A 12,713-nucleotide genomic window follows, 5' to 3' on the forward strand; every position below is an offset into this window, starting at 1 on the left:
CTCTTTCCATGATCAGTATCAGCGACAGCAGCAGCCGCAGAAAAAGGCTCTGCAAAAAGGGGTCAACAACTGGGTGTGAGAACTAGTGCAAAAAGTAGTCCTCAGTGGGTACCGCTATCGACCTCAACGACTCACCCACTAAGTCTACAGAAAGTATGCTCAAGGATAGTAAAGGAAGCTGGAAAAACTCTACAGCTACATGCCACTATACTATCTCTAACTAACACTAGCTATCTGTAGATATAATCAAGATGCAATCTCTGACCTAATCTCACTAGGGACTGTGAACGCACCCGTCCCGCCTGTCGAAGCTACACCAACCACCACCACGCTGGGTAATTGGTGAAGAGCAAGTCCACACTGAACACTACGACATCTACGCAAACGCATAAAGCACGACTCCGGAGTGGCACTCATGAGCACTACCCAACCGAGTATGCAAGCGTATCTCTGTCGAGCTCAATCAGGCTCTCACAGGCTATAATCAAAGAAAATGAGTTTAACTGGTGTAACAACCAAAGCTCATGTGCCCTCGGCACAATTTGATGCAAATACAGAAATCTGGGTCCACTGTCAACCGCGACAGCACCCGACTGTTTGGAACAGTCTATACACTACTATAAAAATCAACTCGGCTCCTCAGCGCGAGCGTAAACTCAACCTACACTCATCCGAGCATCCACCTCGCACTAACAGTGGTGGTACAAAAATCTGGGTTCACGGTCAATCCCAATGGCACCCGACAGTACGAAATAGTCTACATACTACTATAAAATAAGCTTGGCATCCCAGTACGAGCGTAAACTCACCCTACACTAATCTGATAACTACCGTATACAAACAGCAGCGATAGGAACAAACCATAGCTCCAAAAGCTAAATCTGGTAATTTTCAGAAAATGACAGTGTAGGATCTATAGTTTTCTCCTAAGTCAATTTCAAGTCCAACATGTAAAATGATACAACTAGCTTAACTCCAAATTCAGATTTAAATACTAATTCATGAATTCGAGTACTAGCAAGGATAACCCAAACAACAAGAAACACATGTTGACGTTGATAAAACTTATAAGGAAATCCAACGATTTCGGTACACTTCAACCCACCTCGTAAAGCTAATCCAACTACGGCGAGAAGTCAAAAGGAGAGGAATCACGCGCTTGCCCGGCCTCCAACAGTGCAACCGCGACACCCTCAAGCTCGAACGGCTCTCCGACGTAATGTCGACGTCGATCAAAGCTCAAGCCGTGGTCTCCACTAAGCTCACGACTCCTACCTAGAGAGAGAGAGGAAATAGCAACAAGAGGCTCACTCCCTGCCTCTTTACACGTATAAGAAGCGGTGGGGATAAGGGTGATATAAACGATGCATAAAATGACCAAAAGGCCCCTCACCTACTCAAAAATCCAGCTGGAGAACCGGTACCTCACTTGAATTCCGATACTCGGGCCTTCAGCGCGCAGCTTCGCACACTGGGTACCGGTATTATCACGCTCCGAGCCCGCCTATTTGGTCGGTTTTGGGCACGCCAACAGACCGCCGAACGGACAGGGTTCCTCTGTACCGCGGACAGAGTCTCCCCTGTACGTCCAAGGCGTCACAACCTATACAATACGCGTGGTTCCAACCAGGAACAACATACAAACAAAGATTGCATAAGGAAGGTATCGAAAACATAAACAACTAAGTTATTACATGTATTCAACTAACATATTACTTATTACATCACATATTGCCATTCCTTTTTAATTCTTTGATTCTTACTTTCAAATACAATCAAGTTTCCAACATAATTATTACAACATTGTTCTTTCCATTACTAAACCCCTAAGCTAAGCCGACTTAGGGTATCGCTATCTCCGGTCTCGGTGGTAGGGCGCTAACTACGGAGCTACGCCCTCACCTCGCTCCGCCGCGCCGCTCACGTGTGAACCTGTACCCCCAAAAATAATACGGGGGTGAGAACTGTTGTCCATAGTTCCCAGTGGGTACGGCCACCCAAGGAAAAAGCTCGACCCACCAGGTCCAAAGGAGGCACTGTAAACATGTTAGTCCAACAGATATCCACAAATAATATTTATGCAAATATTGAATACATGTTTATGCCTCAAGACATGCAATATGTAAATCATGCAACTCCTGCAAGTAGATTAATTGATTCTACTCTCTATCATTTACCATTCTTTATATTATTAGCAATTCTTTATCACTTACCATTCTTTACTCTTTATTCTTAGCCATACTTTACTCAATTGTCATTCTTTTCTAAGATTACATTTACCTTAGCCAACTATGCCACTCAACTCGGTCTTGAGTCAATTCATGATGAATGCAAGATTTTATTGCCCAATCTCTTGGCTAACCCGTAGGTTTCGCCCTCAACAAACTCACCAACCAAATCCCTACTATCGGGGAGATACCCGCTACAATCCGACGGGACCATCATCTGGGGAGATACTCGCTACGACTCAGTAATGACAACTCCGGAGCACATCGCCCGAGGAAAAGCTACCATCCTCGAGCAAGGACTTACAGGTAAGTATGATCCAATCCTTAACTATAAGGATGTTAAGTTCAATCTATTCCTTAACTATAAGGAAACAATACACATATGACCCTTAACTCTAAGGTTGTTATGTCATAATGTTACATCACTCTTTTACTTGCATTCTTTACTTTTATTAGTGTCATTTACACTACTTGTTCTTTATACTCGTTTTCATGCACTCGTTTTGTTCTCACTAATGCCACACACACTAAGTGTTCTCTTTCTAGCATTCTTTAGCATTGATTATATTCATTAATGCCACTCATACATTTATGTCAACATGTCACTTTGTTTCTAAGTTTTCATTGTTATGTCAAATGCCACAATGTCACAATTGCACATGTATATACTTTTTAGCACATTTCACAACTTTCCATCATGCATACTTTCATCTAGCATACTCCACAATGTCAACATGTATANATGAATGTTTGGTATATGTATATAGACATATATTGGAATATGATAAATGAATATGCATGTTCACATTGTGGAGTATGCTAGATGAAAGTATGAATGATGGAAAGTTGTGAAATGTGCTAAAAAGTATATACATATACCAAACATTCATATGCCATCTAACATGTTCCATAATTTATCAACATGCATATTACCTCTAACATATTCCTCAATGTATTAACATGTTTATCTCAATGGTAGGTAAAACATCAAGCATAATAAGGATCATGCATCCATATTACCTTATGCAACCTACCACTATACATATATGCATTAATAATGAAATATTACTTTGCTTCGACATGGAAGCGAGCTAGACATTTCGGTGAGCACAACCCACCTCAAATCGCTTTCTGATTGCTTGTAGTCACTTGCAATCGGCCTCCCACGGCACCTGTTGCCCGGTTCGGCCCGAACTCGCATTCGACCGCCAAACAGCCACCAATCCGTAATCCGGAAATTAAAGGTCTATAACTTGATACCACGATGCTCCGAATCCATTCTCGTGATTTTTGGACGTCGCCTCGGCGTTCCAGACGGAAACGAAGCCGAAACGTCTGTTTCTTTAATATCTTCGTACCGGCTAGACGAATCGCCGAACCGACTTCGCCAACGCGTTCGTATACCTAACAATTAGGTTTACGTAGGGTTAATTTAGATCAAACCCAAACATAAAGCAAAACTCTATTTTTGAGCCCTAAGATGCCCTATTGTAAGAAATCATCACATAATCTCTTAATTCATGTAATAGTCATCCATTTAGCATCTAAGGGTTTCTCTAAATCCAATTCTAGAGCATATAATTTAAATCCTAGAAATCCACCATTTTAAACATTGCCTCTACACATGCTCCAAATAACCCAAATTAAATGAATTTAACATGCCAACAACACATTAGAGACTACTAGAACACTAAGTATTAAGGATTAAGCCAAATCCCCAAAACTTACCAAAACGTAAACGTCAAGACGGAGGCACGCCGCTCAACCGGGCGCACGAAGGCCCGATCCGACGCTCCCAACGCGTTCCCAAGCTTGCTTTCCACCAACCCTCAAATTTGTAGAGAGAGATCTAGAGAGATGATAGAGATATTTAGAGAGAGAAAGGGAGGGTTTCTCTCTCGCCCTCTCCAAACGTGTGTGGGCTGGTGGTGTGGCTCGGTTGAGGGAGAAGAAGAAGAAGACCACCTTTTATACAAAACCCCCTCAACATTACACTATTCACATTAGCAGATTAGCAGCTTACAAACTGACGTTTTTCGTCGGAGCCCTTCTGAATGTCCGTTTGCACTCAAATTTGACAGTCAGGCTTGGTTTTACTTAACAAGTACAAAAAAATTTTAATCTTTCAGTTTCGACCATGTTTGGTCATCGAAAGCTCTACCGAACTGTAATCTCTAGCAGATAGCAGTCGGATTTTATTTTTCACCTTCCGAATGTCAGAATGACATGAAACTTTAAATCTAGCCTCATAAAAATAATTTTGACATATTCTCCAATTTTCATAATTTTCTGACACTGCATTTTCTGCTAAAATATCAGTCCCGTTTCCAATAGAAAATTCTAAATCTTCTGTTTCTGTTTCGATTTTAGCACAAGTCGTTTCTGACTTATGTTTTACTTCTCTAAATCTAATAAAAATAGTATCTCACACTATTTTTATTTATCTTTACTTTAATATTAAAATCTGGTATGTTACAGGTACTCACCCGATGTAGTACCTGTCACGCCCCGGATGTCTCGTTCCCAGGGCACGCCGACAGATCCGCCGTATACAAAGGAATTTCCCCTATATACGAAGCGACAGCTGTAGCCGTAAATCCAACACTACTACGAACAGTAGTAGCGAGCTGCTAGAGAAAAACAGAAGCTAAACAAACTGAGTTTCATATACATAGTCCAAATCTAAAATACAGAGCTACTCGCACTGGCGAGTTAAGTCTACTATGTACATAAACTCGAAACAAAACATCTACCTGCAGTAGGGGCACCTCTAGCTCAGCACGTCGGGTAGGGCTCTAACTCGCGGCGCCCTTGCCTCGATCCTGATCCGCGGAAGGCGCAGTAGCCGAAACCTGTGGCTCTGCAAAACAGGGGTAACAACTGGGAGTGAGAACTACTGTAAAAACAAGTAGTCCTCAGTGGGTGCAGCCCAAACAACATCGGTCCACCCACTAAGCTACAGAGGGGAGCCAGGATAGTAGGAAAAGCAGAAAGTAAACACTACCGCTATCAGTCACTACACTATCATGCTCTACACTAACCAACTGTAGGACATGTCAAATCTGACCCAATCCAATCGGGACTGTAAACATACCCGTCCCTGGGACTGTGAATACACCCGTCCCTGCCCAGTTGCGACTATCCAGCTACCTCCACACTAACTGGTCCGTGGAGAGCAAGTCCAACCGGCATGAGCGACACCAACGCAAAAGCACAAAGCCTGACTCCGGAGTGGCACTCGTGAGTGCTACCCAACCGAGTATGCAGCGGATCTCTGTCGAGCTCAAACAGGCTCTAAAAAGCCAAAGTCAAGAAATCGACTCTAACTGGTCTAACAACCAACTGGTAACGTGCGTAATCTTGTTTTCCAGAAAAAAGATGTAGTCCTCTACTATATCACAAAAATTATAATTGACAATGTCATAACTTTCTCTTATGACATTTTCAATACTTTTATAATCATCTAGCTTTGACTTACTTGCTGCACGTGTTGTTTTTGAAAAATCTTTTCTGAACAACAAAAATTAAGTGAATAAACAAATATAGTGTATACTAAGATATAATGTCTAAACTAGTAAGACAAATTAGTTATAAAATATATTACCTTTGAACGAAAAAATTTTCACATGATGTCCAGTCACTTCCTCGCTAACATAAATATTGTCAAGCGAAAAATCAGGATGACAAATGCCCATTAAATGCGCGTATTCAAGTCCGTCAGAAATACCACTGAAAACAAAAATATTTAAAAGAAAAAAGATATTTTTAAATTTAATAAACAAAAAATATTCATATAATAATTAATTCGAAACTTACCGAAGTATTAATTTGTTGTATATCTCGAATATACCGTACACGTGGTCTTTTTTATTGACAAATAAATTATTCTTATAATGTTTAATATAGTTCGTTAGTTTACAACTAATAACTTCTGTGATTACCGAGAAATTTGCTGTGTGATAATTCTCGAACCGAAGTATGTTTTGATGGCTTAAAATATTTCCGAGATTGTAACAATCCATCGAAATATGTTTTGTGACTAAAACTTCAATTGTCTCCTGAAGATGATCATCTTTGTACTGTCCAGTTCTAAAACCAAGATTTTTTTCCGAATACTTGTCAAGTGCTCTATCATCGATAATTAATTTATTTTCAAAGTCATGCTGTCTCTCGCTTTGTAAGGAAACGGGTTTAAAAATATGAATATAATTGACAACAAAAAAGTTGTTAATTTTGTAGATAAATTACAAATATTACAAAAAAAAAAATTCAATCTCAAGAGAACTATAATCCCAAATACAACTATGTAGCATAGGTTAGTTGTATCTGGGCACATAGTTTCTAACATTGAGGAACTAAAAATAAATGTAGAAACTACGTGCTACAACATAGGGCCTCCTTAGCCTAATTTCTGGAAAAGTGATTCCTACAGAAGTGATTTTAGTTTGGAGATAAATTAAATATTGGCACGTGAAATTTAAAATTGCATTTATACCCTTTTGGATTGTAGACCTAGTATTTTTTAGTATAATGCCATTATATTTTAAAATCACTTATAAAAAAGTATAAAATAAGACAAAAGAGTATAGAGCATAAACATATGGATATACCGATACATCAAGTGCATGAATATACGTCATCTTTTTTTTGTTTAGCATATTATTGTAATCGTTTTCCTATTATTGCATGATGTCTTATATGTTATATTAACCTACGTAGACTGTAAACATACTAGTTCATTATGTAAACAATGAGATATATCAAAACATGTGAATTTTATTACAGATAAAATTGCAGATAAAAGTGTCAATTGCATACCTTCTTTGTTGTGCAGTGTATAGAGCAAAAACAGTTGAATTTTATCACAAATACGCGTGTTAATGGTTGTTATTTACACTAAAAAATTAAAAAAATCGTACCTATCTTATGTGCTCGGCATAACTTTTACCAGGATGGTACCTAACAAGAAATTTAAAAAGTCAAAGAGTGAAACTATTACTTCAGTAACTATACTTCACTATACATACATAGTCTCCAAAATACAGATATCGCTCGCTCCAGCGAGCAAACCAACATAAGTATGTACATGAACCAAAATACCCCAAAACTACCTTTGGGAAGTACTCCTCTAGCACTGCAACCCGGGAAGGAATCTAGCTCGCGACTCCCTTTCCACGATCAGTATCAGCGACAGCAGCAGCCACAGAAAAAGACTCTACAAAAAAGGGTCAATAACTGGGTGTGAGAACTATTGCAAAAAGTAGTTCTCAGTGAGTACCGCTACCAACCTCAACGACTTGCCCACTAAGTCTACAGAAAGTATGCTCAAGAATAGTAAAGGAAGCTGAAAAAACTCTACAGCTACATGTCACTGTACTATCTCTAGCCAACACTAGCTATCTGTAGATATAAGCAAGACGCAATCTCTATTTCACTAGGGACTGTGAACGCACCTGTCCCGCCTGTCGAATCTAGACCAACCACCACCACGCTGGGTAATTGGAGAAGAGCAAGTCCACACTGGACACGACATCTATGCAAACGCTCAAAGCCCGACTCCGGAGTGGCACTCGTGGGCGCTACCCAACCAAGTATGCAAGCATGTCTCTGTCGAGCTCAATCAAGCTCTCACAGGCTATAATCAAAGAAAATGGGTTTAACTGGTGTAACAACCAAAGCTCACGTGCCCTCGGCATAATCTGATGCAAATACAGAAATCTGGGTCCACCGTCAACCACGACAGGACCCGACAGTCTGGAACAGTCTACGCACTGCTATAAAAATCAACTCAGCTCCTCAGCGCAAGCATAAACTCAACCTACACTCATTAGAGCATCCACCTCGTACTAGCAGCAGCGGTACAAAAATCTGGGTTCACCGTCAATCCCAATGGCACCCGACAGTACGAAACAGTTTACACACTACTGTAAAATAAGCTCGGCATCCCAGTACGAGCGTAAACTCACCTTACACTAATCTGGGTAATTACCGTATGCAAACAGCAGCGATAGGAACAACCACAGCTCCAAAAACTAAATCTGGTAATTTTCAGAAAATGACAGTATAGGATTTATAGTTTTCTCCTAAGTCAATTTCAAGTCCAACATATAAAATGATACAACTAGCTTAACTCCAAATTCAGATTTAAATACTAATCCATAAATTCGAGTACTAGCAAGGATAACCAAAACAACAAGAAACACATGTTGACGTTGATAAAACTTAGAAGGAAATCCGACGATTTCTGTACACTTCAACTCTACCTCGTAAAGCTAATTCAACTACGACGAGAAGTCGAAAGGAGATGAATCACGCGCTCACCCGGCCTCCAACGACGCAGCCGTGACGCCCTCACGCTCGAACGGCTCTCCGGCGTAACGTCGACGTCGATCCGAGCTCAAGCCGTGGCCTCTACCAAGCTCACGACTCCCACTTAGAGAGAGAGAGGAAATAGCAACCAGAGGCTCACTCCCTGCCTCTCTACACGTATAAGAAGCGGTAGAGATAAGGGTGATATAAATGATGCATCAAATGACCAAAAGGCCCCTCACCTACTCAAAAATTCAACTGGAGTACCGGTACCTCACTTGAATATCGGCACTGGGGCCTTCAGCCCGCAGCTTCGTACACTGGGTACCGGTACTCACCCGATGCAGTACCGATACTCGGGCTCGGTACCGATACTCGCCCAATGCAGTACCGGTACTCAGCATCAGATTGGCACAACCCGAGAGCAGACTGTTCAGGAAATACACCGGCGTACCGGTACTCCCCTATCTTACCGGTACTCAACACTAAAAACCTGCACTTTGCGAATTCCAATGTTAAAACTCTGCTCTAGCGTCACACTAAGTCCGTTTTGCCTCTATTTCGTGTCAAAACGACTCCGACTTGTCCCGACACTCTCCAGATATGTCGACAAGCCTCAGATGCTGAAATCACTCGGGCAACCAAACACCATGAATACTACATCATCCCCCACTGCAAAAAGTTTCGTTTTCGAAACTTAATCACATATCTCAATCCTAAACCTCAAACAAGTAAGGGTAGGACTACCGTATCACCGTCTCCGACTCCCACGTCGTCTCACGCTCCTCATGATGACTCCACTACACTTTTACATAAGGGATGGCCCGGTTGCGTAATTCCTTCGACTCACGACCAAGAATTCGCACCGGTCGCTCCTCATATCTCAAGTCCTCACCAAGCTCCAGTGGAGTGAAGTCGATAACGTGTGAGGGGTCAAACACGTATCTCTTCAATTTTGAGATGTGAAAAACATCACGAACACCAGCCAGTCGTAGGGGTAAAGCAATCAGGTAGGCTACCGGTCCCACTCGCTCCAATACCTCGAAAGAGCCTATAAAGTGTGGACTGAGCTTTCCACGTACTCCGAATCTGCGTATCCCTCGGGACGGCAAAACTTTAAAAAACCTATGATCTCCAACCTGGAACTCTAAGTCTCGTCTTCTGATATCGACGTAGCTCCTCTGTCGACTATGGGTTGTCAAAATGCGTCGTCATACAACCTTGACCTTCTCCTCTATCTCTATCAGAATCTTAGGCCCCAGAGTCTTCTTTTCACCCACATCACTCCAATGCAAAGGGGATCGACACCTGCGTCTATACAATGCCTCAAATGGAGCCATCTGAATGCTCGTTTGATAGCTGTTGTTGTACGTAAACTCAACCAGCCTCAAATATCGATACTACCCTCCTCCAAAGTCCAAGACACAAGCTCTCAGCATGTCCTCTGGAGTCCGAATGGTCCGCTATGACTAACCATCTGTCTGTGGGTGAAACACTGTGCTGAAATGTAGCTGTGTACTCAAGGCCGTCTGAAAACTCCTCCAAAAATGCGAGAGAAATCTCGGATCTCAATCCGATACTACCGAGGTAGGCACACCATGCAATCTGACAATCTCATCCAAGTATAACTAAGCGAGTCTCTCTCTGGACCAGGTGAACTGTACTGGTAGAAAATGAGCAGACTTAATCAGTCTGTCCACTATCACCCAAATCGCATCAAAGCCACCATGTGCTCTCGGTAAACCCACGACAAAGTCCATCATAATCTGCTCCCATTTTCACTCGGGCACTGGCAGATTCTGAAGCTTGTCAGCAGGTACCTGATGCTCAGCTTTCACCTGTTGGCAAGTCAGACATTGAGCCACATATCTACGAATGTCCCGCTTTATTCCATTCACCAAAAGTGCCTTTAAGTCCTTATACATCTTGGTTCCACCAGGATGAACCGTATAAGATGAGTAATGAGCCTCTCTCAAAATCTCCTTTCTGATATCTAAATTCATAAGCACACACAGCCGGTCCCTATTATTACATGATGTCTTATATATATGTCATCTCTTTTTGATTTAGCATATTGTTGTAATCGTTTTTCTATTATTGCATGATGTCTTATCTGTTTTATCAACCTACGTAGACTGCAAACATACTAGTTCATTATGTAAACAGTGAGATATATCAAAACATGTGGATTTTATTATAGATAAAATTATAGATAAAAGTGTCAATTGCGTACCTTCTTTGTTATGGAGCGTATAGAGCAAAAACAGTTGAATTTTGTCACAAATACGCGTGTTAATGGTTGTTATTTACACTAAAAATTAAAAAAATCATACCTGTCTTATGAGCTCGGCATAACTTTTACCAGGATGGTACCTAACAAGAAATTTAAAAAGTCAAAGAGTGAAATTATTACTTCAGTAACTATGCTTTTAATCAGTGCTTGCTATCTTTCTCTAAAAACTGCTTCAAGTGTATATGATGAATTTTGTCCTATATGGGATATTTTGAATTTATATAATATAAAATATTTAATTTAAATAATATATTGTACTATAAAAATTTATTTTTAATGCATATTTTAGAGTCGATTTATGGTGCAATAGGCAAGCTCAAAATTTTTATTGAATCGATGTGTGAAAAATTCCCCTTTATTTAACCTGTTTCTCTTAGAAACCTTTTCTTCAGTAGGACCGAATCATCAATTTATATACTCTATAGATTATATAGTAATTACGTTATTAATTACATTATTTTATAGAGCCTATATGAAAAAGATTGTAGAGAGATCTAAAATATAATTTATATAAATCAATAAAGAAAGAAAAATAAAATAGTAGGAAGAAATTATTTTATGTATCGATCTATGAATAAATTTTGTACTGTAGTGTCCCTGGAGTTTTGCAGCATGTGTGATCTCAGCATCTGAGACTTGTCGACACGTCTAGAGAGTGTCGAAACAAATTGGAGTTGTTTCGGCGCGAAATGGACACAAAACCGACTCAACACGACGCGAGAGTGGAGTTCTGACACTGAAATCTGTAAAATACAGGATTTCAGTGTTCAGTACCGGTACCCTAGTAGATTGCAGAATTGGATGCTCTCGGGTTTGCGCGTATTTGATGCTGAATATCAGTACCAACTTGTCGAGTACCGGTATGGAGCTCGGGTACCGGTACTGCATCGGGCTGGTACCGGTACGGAGCGTGCGAGACTGCGGGCTGAGGGCCCGAGTACCGGTATTCAAGCTGAGTACCGGTACTCCAGCTGGAAAAGTAAGTTGGTGAGGGGCATTTTGGTCCTTTGATGTGTCGTTCAACCCAACGTTACCCAGCTTGTACATATGCATGTAGGGTGTTAGAGAGAAGGGAATTCTTCTCATTTCCCTCTCTCTCTCTAGCTAAGCTTGTACATATGCATGTAGGGTGTTAGAGAGAAGGGAATTCTTCTCATTTCCCTCTCTCTCTCTAGCTAGTGGATTCGCACGTTGTGGAGGTCGCGGCTCGAGCTCGGGTGGATTCCGACGTTTCCCTGGAGGGCTGTTCGAGAGCGTGGAGGTCGCGGTTGCACCGTTGGAGGCCGGACGAGCGTGTGGATTCCCTTCTATCGATTTCTAGCCGACATTGGAAGTGCGATCGAGGTAGGTTGATGTTTACCGAAATCGTCGGATTTCCTCCTAAGTCGAGTATTTGTCAGCATGTATGTTTTATGCGTAGCATCATGTTAGTAGCTCAATTCATCGATTTGCATATTTTTTATGAAATCTGGATTGGAGCCTTAAATTTTAGAATCGTTTTACATGTTGGACTTGAAATTGACTTAGGAGAAAACCAATAACCTACACTGTCATCTTTTCTGAAGAATTATCAGATTTAGCTCTAGGAGCTGTTTTCATTTTGTATCACCGCTGTTAGTGCGAGGTGGATACCCAGATTAATGTCAGTTGAGTTTTCGCTGCTGGGAGGCCGAGTTCGTTTTACAGTAGTGTGTAGACTATTCCGTACTGTTGGACGCTGTCGTGGTTGACGGTGGACCCATATTTATGTATCTTGCAGCGGATTGTGCTAAGGGCACATGAGCTTTGGTTGTTAGACCAGTTAGACCCATTTGCATTGACTACAACCTGTGAGAGGTAGATTGAGCTCAACAGAGATTCGCTTGCATACTCGGTTGGATCGC

The 12,713-nt window shown here is 41.2% G+C and overlaps 2 long non-coding RNA genes across 2 annotated transcripts; both read right to left on the bottom strand.

The window, feature by feature from the left end:
- Positions 1,665–4,358, bottom strand: LOC109716658. The gene is made up of 2 exons (XR_002218003.1): positions 3,957–4,358; positions 1,665–1,932 (listed from the first exon to the last, which is right to left on the bottom strand). It is a non-coding gene; the product is annotated as an uncharacterized LOC109716658 (long non-coding RNA).
- Positions 5,559–7,384, bottom strand: LOC109716657. The gene is made up of 3 exons (XR_002218002.1): positions 7,340–7,384; positions 7,148–7,187; positions 5,559–5,957 (listed from the first exon to the last, which is right to left on the bottom strand). It is a non-coding gene; the product is annotated as an uncharacterized LOC109716657 (long non-coding RNA).

The sequence above is a fragment of the Ananas comosus genome, linkage group 10 (assembly GCF_001540865.1).
Source record: "Ananas comosus cultivar F153 linkage group 10, ASM154086v1, whole genome shotgun sequence".
Lineage (NCBI taxonomy): Eukaryota > Viridiplantae > Streptophyta > Magnoliopsida > Poales > Bromeliaceae > Ananas > Ananas comosus.